General features: G+C 51.5%; 1 protein-coding gene across 1 annotated transcript in view; it reads left to right on the top strand.

Annotated features, from left to right (window-relative positions):
* The first annotated feature begins 9019 nt into the window (after positions 1 to 9019).
* cep95 (centrosomal protein 95kDa) overlaps positions 9020 to 10775 on the top strand; it is a 31310-nt gene continuing 29554 nt past the window's right edge. Inside the window, exon 1 of the mRNA XM_031894171.1 lies at positions 9020 to 9784. The gene's annotated coding sequence lies outside the window, so the exon portion shown is untranslated. The remainder of the gene's footprint in view (positions 9785 to 10775) is intronic.

Here is a 10775-nt window from a genome sequence, read left to right as displayed (position 1 = left end):
AAGGTTTTGTTCCTACTGCTGAGGAGCCCTGCCAATTCCTCCCCACTGTGTCCCTGCCACTTCCTCCCCACTGTGTCCCTGCCACTTCCTCCCCACTGTGTCCCTGCCACTTCCTCCCCACTGTGTCCCTGCCACTTCCTCCCCACTGTGTCCCTGCCAATTCCTCCCCACTGTGTCCCTGCCACTTCCTCCCCACTGTGCCCCTGCCACTTCCTCCCCACTGTGCCCCTGCCACTTCCTCCCCACTGTGTCCCTGCCACTTCCTCCCCACTGTGTCCCTGCCACTTCCTCCCCACTGCCTGCCCTCCACTTCTCCCCACTGTGCCCTGCCAATTCCTCCCCACTGTGTCCCTGCCACTTCCTCCCCACTGTGTCCTGCCAATTCCTCCCCACTGTGCCCTGCCAATTCCTCCCCACTGTGTCCCTGCCAATTCCTCCCCACTGTGTCCCTGCACTTCCTCCCCACTGTGTCCCCTGCCACTTCCTCCCCCACTGTGCCCCTGCCAATCTCTCCCCACTGTGTCCCTGCCACTTCTCCCACTGTGCCCCTGCCAATTCCTCCCCACTGTGTCCCTGCCAATTCCCCTCCCCACTGTGTCCCTGCCAATTCTTCCCACTCTGTCCCTGCCAATTCCTCCCCACTGTGTCCCTGCAAATTCCCCCCACTGTGTCCCTGCCAATTCCTTCCCCACTCTGTCCCTGCCAATTCCTCCCCACTGTGTCCCTGCCACTTCCTCCCCACTGTGTCCCTGCACTTCCTCCCCACTGTGTCCCTGCCACTTCCTCCCCCACTGTGTCCCTGCCAATTCTCCCCCACTGTGTCCCTGCCACTTCCTCCCCACTGTGTCCCTGCAATTCCTCCCCACTGTGTCCCTGCCACTTCCTCCCCACTGTGTCCCTGCCAATTCCTCCCCCACTGTGTCCCTGCCAATTCCTCCCACTGTGTCCCTGCCATTCCTCCCCACTGTGTCCTGCCAATTCCTCCCCACTGTGTCCCTGCCATTCCTCCCCACTGTGTCCCTGCCAATTTCCTCCCCACTGTGTCCCTGCCACTTCCTCCCCACTGTGTCCCTGCCAAATTCCTCCCCACTGTGTCCCTGCCAATTCCTCCCCACTGTGTCCTGCCACTTCCTCCCCACTGTGTCCCTGCCAATTCCTCCCCACTGTGTCCCTGCCAATTCCTCCCCACTGTGTCCCTGCCATTCCTCCCCCACTGTGTCCCCTGCCAATTCCTCCCCACTGTGTCCCTGCCACTTCCTCCCCACTGTGTCCCTGCCATCCCCCCCTCCCTGCCACTTCCTCCCCACTGTGTCCCTGCCTTCCTCCCCACTGTGTCCCTGCCAATTCCTCCCCACTGTGTCCCTGCCACTTCCTCCCCACTGTGTCCCTGTTCCCTGCCAATTCCTCCCCACTGTGTCCCTGCCACTTCCTCCCACTGTGTCCCTGCCACTTCCTCCCCACTGTGTCCTGCCAATTCCTCCCCACTGTGTCCCTGCCACTTCCCCCCCACTGTGTCCCTGCCACTTCCTCCCCACTGTTGCCCTGCCACTTCCTCCCCACTGTGTTTCCTCCCCCCAACTTCCTCCCCACTGTCCTGCCACTTCCTCCCCACTGTGCCCTGCCACTTCCTCCCCACTGTGTCCCTGCCACTTCCTCCCCACTGTGTCCCTGCCACTCCCCCTGTCCCTGCCAATGCCACCCCACTGTGTCCCTGCCAATTCCTCCCCACTGTGTCCCTGCCACTTCCTCCACTGTGTCCCTGCCACTTCCTCCCACTGTGTCCCTGCCACTTCCTCCCCACTGTGTCCCTGCCACTTCCTCCCCACTGTGCTGCCACTTCCTCCCCACCCACTGGCCCTTTCCCCCACTGTGTCCCTGCCAATTCCTCCCCACTGTGTCCCTGCCACTTCCCCACTGTGCCCCTGCCACTTCCTCCCCACTGTGCCCCTGCCACTTCCCCCACTGTGTCCCTGCCACTTGCCCTCCCCCACTGTGTCCTGCCACTTCCCCCACTGTGTCCCCTGCCAATTCCTCCCCACTGTGTCCCTGCCAATTCCTCCCCACTTCCTCCCCACTGTGTCCCTGCCACTTCCTCCCCACTGTGTCCTCCCTGTCCACTGTGTCCCTGCCAATCCTCCCCACTGTGTCCCTGCCACTTCCCCCCCACTGTGTCCCTGCCAATTCCTCCCCACTGTGTCCCTGCCACTTCCTCCCCACTGTGTCCCTGCCAATTCCTCCCCACTGTGTCCCTGCCACTTCCTCCCCACTGTGTCCCTGCCAATTCCTCCCCACTGTGTCCCTGCCACTTCCCCACTTCCCCCCACTGTGCCCTGCCACTTCCTCCCCACTGTGTCCCTGCCACTTCCTCCCCACTGTGTCCCTGCCACTTCCTCCCCACTGTGTCCCTGTCCCCCACTGTGCCCCTGCCACTTCCTCCCCACTGTCCCTGCCACTTCCTCCCCACTGTGTCCCTGCCACTTCCTCCCCACTGTGTCCCTGACACTTCCTCCCCACTGTGTCCCACTGTGCCAATTCCCCCCCTGTGTCCCTGCCAATTCCTCCCCACTGTGTCCCTGCCACTTCCTCCCCACTGTGCCATTCCTCCCCACTGTGTCCCTGCCACTTCCTCCCCCCTGCCACTTCCTCCCCACTGTGTCCCTGCCACTTCCTCCCCACTGTGTTGCTGCGTATTCCTCCCCGCTGTGTCCCTGCCAATTCCTCCCCACTGTGTCCCGCCACTTCCTCCCACTGTGTCGCTGCATATTCCTCCCCACTGTGTCCCTGCCACTTCCTCCCCACTGTGTTGCTGCGTATTCCTCCCCGCTGTGTCCCTGCCAATTCCTCCCCACTGTGTCCCTGCCAATTCCTCCCCACTGTGTCCCTGCCACTTCCTCCCCACTGTGTCCCTGCCACTTCCTCCCCACTGTGTCCCTGCCAATTCCTCCCCACTGTGTCCCTGCCAATTCCTCCCCACTGTGTCCCTGCCACTTCCTCCCCACTGTGTCCCTGCCAATTCCTCCCCACTGTGTCCCTGCCACTTCCTCCCCACTGTGTCCCTGCCACTTCCTCCCCACTGTGTCCCTGCCAATTCCTCCCCACTGTGTCCCTGCCAATTCCTCCCCACTGTGTCACTGCGTATTCCTCCCCACTGTGTCCCTGCCACTTCCTCCCCACTGTGTCCCTGCCACTTCCTCCCCACTGTGTCCCTGCCACTTCCTCCCCACTGTGTCCCTGCCACTTCCTCCCCACTGTGTCCCTGCCACTTCCTCCCCACTGTGTCCCTGCCAATTCCTCCCCACTGTGTCCCTGCCACTTCCTCCCCACTGTGTCCCTGCAACTTCCTCCCCACTGTGTCCCTGCCAATTCCTCCCCACTGTGTCCCTGCCTAGTACTGTGTTATATGTGCGTAACAGTTGGCTTTTAGCCGCACTGAGTAGCCAAATACACCCGTTAGACTTCAGGTAACTAGTAAGTCTTATAGGGACTCCCTGCACCCTTAGTTAAGGTGTTCAAACAAGGGCAGATATCAGCGGCCAATTTGAGTCTGTCAGACCAATTTGGCCGCTTAATTGCCTGTGTATGGGCCTTGACCGGTACCTGGCCTAAAATTGGCTAATGTCGATCAGGCAGGTTTGAATTTTGTGTCGGGGGCCCTGTCGGCTCGTTGGTGCAGTCCTACCTATAACGGCTCCTATTGCTGTTTTCATTTGATCGTTTGCCCCTTGGTGCAAACAATTGAATTTCTCAGATATTGCCCACCTTATGTGGTCATATGGGCGGAAAGATCCACATATTTGGTGACCTCGCCGAACCAGCAAATCTAATGGTGTATGGCAGGGATCCCCAACCAGTGGCTAGGGGGGAACATGGTGCTTCCCAACCCCTTGGATGTGGTGCCCAGTGGCCTCAAAGTAGGGGCTCATTTTTGAATATCTGGCTTGGGGGCAAGTGTTGGTTGCATAAAACCCAGTGTAAAGTCAAACAGAACCTTCTATAGGCCGCTGGTCCCCATACAGGGCTACCAGATAGCCAAATATAGGTCTTATTTGCACCCTCAGGAACTTTTTCCATGCTTGTGTTGCTCCCCAACACTTTTTCAATTTGAATGTGGCTCATGGGTATAAAAGGTTGGTGTATGGGGACCTTCTCTAAGGGGCCCATTCATGAAACAAGGATTTTTTTTCAGAAAAAATCGTAATTTTTCTAATTTACAGAACTTTTTGTAATGACCATGATAATATCGTTAGAATTACGCAACATATTCGTGGTTTGCATTAACTTCCATGAAAAGGTAGTATTTTTGCAAAGACTACGACCATTTCAGAATTCATTCAAGCTTTGGTATTGTGACAATTTTTTGGCCAGGTTGGAGTGCCATTGAGTCCTATGGGAGGCTTCCAAAATCATACCTTGAAGGTTTCAAAGCCAGATAGGTTTTCGCACTGTTTACGAACGTTCGGATCCGAAAATTTTGTGACTTTTTGAGCGTAACCACAATATTTTCGTACAAATTATTGTGGTTACTCCAAATTTTTTCCAATCGTGATTTTAACCACCCAAAAATTGTGGTTTAATGAATGGGCCCCTTAGTCTTAGCTGCTTGTTATCACAGTGCTGTACAACTTCTGTGGGGGGGGGGGGGGGATTTACATTCCGCAAGTGCCGCAACTTGCTGATTATGCGCATGTGTGTGACATGGGGGGGGATTTCCATTCAGCGCTCCTACGGCGGGTGCATGCGCATAGTGAGCGAGCGAGGAGATTACTTATTATGCGCATCAACCAACATGGCTCCCTCCTGGTGCGGGTAGGCCAGTGCTGGTGGGGGGAGTTATCTTTTTAAAAAAACCTAATTTTCCCATAACCAGAATGTGGGCTCTATTAGCCAATACCTCTGGTGGGGGAAACAATATAGGGCTAATAGGTGCCCTACTGAAGTGCATTTAAAAACATAAAACCAGCGTATGACACACACTGTCTGAATGCTGGATGGAAGGGAATATGTAGTCTGCTCCGTATCTTTATATAGGACATGGCTCCCACACTGTCTGGACATCTTTCCCATAACTGCGATTCCATCAACTTTATTTTTAAGGGTATCGAACAGGATTTGTTTCATTTTCCATGCCTTCGCTATAGTGCGTTTGGCTGCAGTCACGATGATTGTAAAAAGTTGCAATTGTTTTACAGTAAGGGCCTTGGGTTTCTTACATACCAAGGCAGAGAATGGGTGTACCATGGTATATACTCTTATCCAGAACTTCTGGACCTTAGGGCAGGACCACTATATGTGGAACATGGTTCCTTGCTGGTCACATCCCCGAAAGCGAGCTGGGACTGTATACCACCTAAGGAGAACTTTGTCATTTGCCTGAAGGAGAGAAACATTGCGTGAGAAGCCTTTAACGGTTAACCATATAGAGTCCCAGTCCTCTTGTTTTAGACTTGATTGTGTATCAGTTTGCCGTAACATATGATAAGCTTTCAGCTGTCCCATCATGGAAAAAGGCACTATATGTAAGGTTTTTGTCCTGGCAGGAGGGCTCCCACGGATTACTAAATTTACAGTCGGCGGTCAGGAACCTTACACTATATAATAAAGATACCGTTTTTCTATGCTTAGGGCTTTTCAGGCACCAGCTCTCAAAATAAGTCTCTGATTTATCTGATTGGCTAAGTAGTCGCCATTGAGATGTGCAAAATGCAAAAGCTGTCTCATGCGAAACAATTCAGTAGGGGGACTCCCCCCCTCCAGGAGGGACACCAGGGATTGAAACATTGCCGGATAGTTGCATTTATACAGGGAGTCGTATGATTTAGTTAGCTTTACCCCTAGTATGGAGATGTAGTGGGGATGCCAGTTTTAACAGCCTCACTGCATGTTCTGGTAAGTTGATATTAAGGTCTTCAGTTTTGCTATGGTTGATGTATAGGCCCGAAATGGTTAGGAGTGAACTTAGTGGTTTGGAGACAATAAGGGGCACATTTATTAAAGTACGATTGCTTCCGAATACAAAAAAAATCATATTTATATATAAGTTTTTGTGCTGTGCTTATTTTCACAATTTTTTTCACTAATTTGTGTGACTTTTTTTGTACTGTGCGTCAAAATTTACGCGACAAAATTGTATTTGTCGCAACGAGCATGAAAGTTTCGGATTCATTCAAGCTTCATTATCGTGACTTTGCTTTGGCCAGGTTGGAGCTGCAGAGTGCCATTGAGCCCTATGGGAGACTTTCCTTGGGCCGGGTTGGAGCTGCAGAGTGCCATTGAGCCCTATGGGAGACTTCCCTTGGGCCGGGTTGGAGCTGCAGAGTGCCATTGAGCCCTATGGGAGACTTCCCTTGGGCCGGGTTGGAGCTGCAGAGTGCCATTGAGCCCTATGGGAGACTTTCCTTGGGCCGGGTTGGAGCTGCAGAGTGCCATTGAGCCCTATGGGAGACTTTCCTTGGGCCGGGTTGGAGCTGCAGAGTGCCATTGAGCCCTATGGGAGACTTTCCTTGGGCCGGGTTGGAGCTGCAGAGTGCCATTGAGCCCTATGGGAGACTTTCCTTTGGGCCGGGTTGGAGCTGCAGAGTGCCATTGAGCCCTATGGGAGACTTTCCTTGGGCCGGGTTGGAGCTGCAGAGTGCCATTGAGCCCTATGGGAGACTTTCCTTGGGCCGAGTTGGAGCTGCAGAGTGCCATTGAGTCCTATGGGAGACTTTCCTTGGGCCGGGTTGGAGCTGCAGAGTGCCATTGAGCCCTATGGGAGACTTTCCTTGGGCCGGGTTGGAGCTGAAGAGTGCCATTGAGCCCTATTGGAGACTTTCCTTGGGCCGGGTTGGAGCTGAAGAGTGCCATTGAGCCCTATGGGAGACTTTCCTTGGGCCGGGTTGGAGCTGCAGAGTGCCATTGAGCCCTATGGGAGACTTTCCTTGGGCCGGGTTGGAGCTGAAGAGTGCCATTGAGCCCTATGGGAGGCTTTCCTTGGGCCGGGTTGGAGCTGCAGAGTGCCATTGAGCCCTATGGGAGGCTTCCAAAAACATGCACAGGAGGATCAAAGTCAGAAAGGTTTTCCCGCTGTTTACGATAGTTCAGATATGAAAATTTTATGACCTTTGGATCGCCAATACGATATTATCGTGACTATTATGATTTTTTCGTAAGCATTTTTGTGACATTTCCGATCATCTGAAATTATTGTATCTAATCCGAATTTTACCCATTTCGGAATTCGAACTCGTACGTTGATGAATCAGCCCCTATCAGGTTGTCAGCGAATAGGCCTACTTTGTGATGGGTCCCTCCCACTTTAAATCCTGTGATGTTAGGGTTGGCTCTAAGTGCTGATGCAAGGGCCTCTATGGCTAAATCGAACAGTATTGGTGAGAGGGGGCAACCCTGTCTGGTACCACGGTTTATAGAGAAGGTGGAGGAGGTAAGACCCAATATATTCACTAAAGCTGTGGGAGCTTGGTGTAACGCTTTAATCCAGGAGATCAGGTTGGCCCAGAAGCCCCATCTATGAAGTATATAGTATAGATAGTCCCATGAGAGGGAATCAAATGCTTTTATAATATCTAGTTTTAGGAGCATAGTGTAATGAAAAAATACATACCGGCACGGCGGGGACGCCCGCCGCGCCGCCATCAGCAGGGACGCCCGCCACGCCGTCCTGCTCCTTTGCCGGCAACTTCCTAGTGCACGCCGCGCGCGCATCTCTGTAATTTATAGGCGCTTTCACGCTGGCGCGATGACGTCAGCGCGCTATGGCGCCAAGTTTAAATGTATTTAAAGGGACTTTGTTTACTTTTTCGTTGCCCGTGATAGGATTGATTCCTGGTGCCTTTTCTGAGCCTTGTGCGTTTGTTTCCTGTACCCTGCTGGTGCTTTCCTGTGTTTTTGACCCGGCCTGTCCCCGACTATTCTGATATCCTTATTCTGACCCCGGCTTGTACGTTGACCCTGATTTTCGCCTCACCCTGCTGTTTGATTATCTGGTTGACCCTTGCCTGTCTGACGATCCCTGATTCCTGCCTGTCTCGACCCAGCCTGCCTGACGACGAACTTGCCTAATCCTATTTGTACCGTGATCTTCGGCCTAACTGACTTTATATACAGTCGTGCCCCTTTGCTTGCCAGAACTCCTCGCCTTGTTCCCCTCGTTAAGTCCAGGTGCCATCTGAGTAGCTGAGGGCTCCTCCCGAAGCCAAAGGCGGTCACAATACTGGTGAAGCCGAGCCGAGACCAAGGAACTTGGCATCAGTTCTGGTTATGGTGCCGACCGTGACACATAGATTGTGTTTGGGATTGATTAGCGTAGTGAGTTAGCAGGGCAATGCGTCTGATTGCATCGGAAACCTGTCTCCTAGGTATAAACCCCACTTGGTCTTTATCAATCAACGAGTGGAGGAAGGTGTTGATTCTGCATGCCATTATTTTCCCTAATATTTCTGTGTTCAAAACTGAAATAGGTCTATAGTTCTTAACATTTGATAGATCTGAATTGGGCTTGGGGATGGCCGAGATCTTAGCTTGAAGGGACTCCTGCCGTAGAGTTGCCCCTGCCTTTAGGCTATTTATCATCGCTGTGGGGGGTTAGCTCCTTAGTGAATTCTTTATAGTAAATGTTAGATAGGCCATCCATACCAGGAGCGGTGCCAGGTTTTACATTTCGAATGGCATTGGTTACTTCTTCGGCAGAAATCTCTTGTTCTATTTAGTCAAATTGATCTTGGGAGAGTTTGGGGAGGCTAAGGTCCTGAAAGAACTTGTCATACGTAGTTTAAGAAATGGGAGGTGGGGTAGTGTATAGTTTTTGGTAGAATGAAGAGGCAAGGGGGGAGCGGAGCGGAGAGAGTGAACGAGCGAGCGGGGGGCGGGTTACTGACCAAAGGAAGCGAGCGGACTGGAGCGGGTGGTGTGTGACAAGAGGGGGGGCGGGGGGTTGTGCAGACGAGGATGTATGTTATGGATACAGATATCTCGATACATATAAGGACACAGCTGCTGGGGGTGGGAGACACAGAAGGACGCGGGGGGGGGCGCAGGGAGGATGTTGGGGGGCGCATGTGCAGTAGAGACAGTGAGGGAAAGGGAGTGGGCATCCCTTATTAAAGATGGCGGCGCTGTTCACTAAAACAAGTATGTAGAATGTAGCAGGTGTATAGCAGATTAGGCAAGCCAGAAATATAGCGTTTTTACACAGCAATAGTAGTACTATTTAATAGTGTGCTTAATAGAGTTTGACTTTCCTTGTCCTTTAATCTGAATTTTTGCAAATCGTACTTCTAAACATCCTAAATTCGAACTTTGATAAATCTGCCCCTAAAAGTTAACCTGCAGCTGAACCCCCCCTTTAACCCTTCTGCTCCCAACCTTGTACGTCTGGGTCCTACTCTGCCGTTTGCATGCTTCCCAATCTGCTGTAGGGCTGGTACTTTGTCAGCTAATCAGGTCTCAATACAATAAGCACCCCACTGCTTTCCTGTCTGATTAATTCTAACAGCAGTAAATAAAATGTGGGCGGCCAAGAATTATTTCCAGTTATATCTCATTTTGAAGAGAAATGTGTCAGTGCCAGGAGTCTGCGGCCGGCCAGGTCGGCTTCCATCCTTTTCAGCTTCTGTGTCACTTTTACAGCTCATTCTCTTTTTCCCAATTTTCCTTTTTTCAGCTGTTCCTGGGACCATCCCATCTATTACTGGGGGATTATTGTCCCAGAAAACTTCAGAACATCCTTACGCAGACTCCATGGTCGAACCCTATGTGGGAACTATTTCTTCAAAAGGGACCTGTCACTGTAAGAAATTATGTCAAATTCTTTTATATTTTGTTTGTCAAGCAAAAAAAAAACATAACTTACGCCATATAAATCATATAAGTCTTGTTTCCGTCAGTCTCTGAATCACAGTGAGCGGGTAGGTTCCATTTTGTGGGCACTGTTATTAAGGCAAGCTTTGTATCACCCCAAAATCATGTGTATGTGCCAGTATGGGGTACCTGATGCCCATGTCCATGCACTGGCTACACAATTAGATGGTGAGGAGGGAGGGGGAAAGTGAGTGCGGAATGGAAAGTGAAAGTAATTGTCTGCCCCGAGGCATCGAGGCGTGACGGCAATATATGATTGACAGCTGCGATGTTTAAATACCTTTATAATGGGTATGGATGTATTAATAAAAAAAACATTGATTTTGGGTTTCACGTTTAATTTGGAAAGGACTTTTATTATACAGCTTTTTATGTCTAGGCAACGAGTCCCGTTGAAGTAGAATAACATTTTTGTTCCTGAAATTGTATGTTTGGAATTCCTTCAGTTTGTCCATATTCCCCCATTATCTGGACATCCATGGCACGTTAGACTGTAGAACTAGCAAAACCATCTTTTAGTCTCCTAACTTGTCTAAGGGTTGCTAGCTATATGTTCCCTTCTGTAGCCCACGGGTAAAGGCTGTCTTACGGGGCCGTTACCACCTCTCCCTGTGCCAGAAAAGGCCCCGGCAAAGCGTTAGCCATTACTGCTCACCCGCTAATCACTTAGAGTTTTTATACAGTTTTTGTCACAGGTTTACAGATTTGGCATCTTTTTTGCCTTTACTGAGTCGTCCCTCTGCTTCTACTTCAGCTGAAGCATTCAGAAAAGAAATGCTCAGTCTCCATGGGTTGCCTGAAGAGATTGTGGGGAACATGTGCGTCTGCAAGCACACTGAGCAAAGTGCAATTTGGTTTTTTTCCCACAGTGCAGTGTTTTTTTCCCAGAATTGAATAATACAGCCCTGTAGCATCAATTT

The sequence above is a fragment of the Xenopus tropicalis genome, chromosome 10 (assembly GCF_000004195.4).
Source record: "Xenopus tropicalis strain Nigerian chromosome 10, UCB_Xtro_10.0, whole genome shotgun sequence".
NCBI classification, from domain to species: domain Eukaryota; kingdom Metazoa; phylum Chordata; class Amphibia; order Anura; family Pipidae; genus Xenopus; species Xenopus tropicalis.
This window is presented reverse-complemented; position numbering and strand designations above follow the sequence as displayed.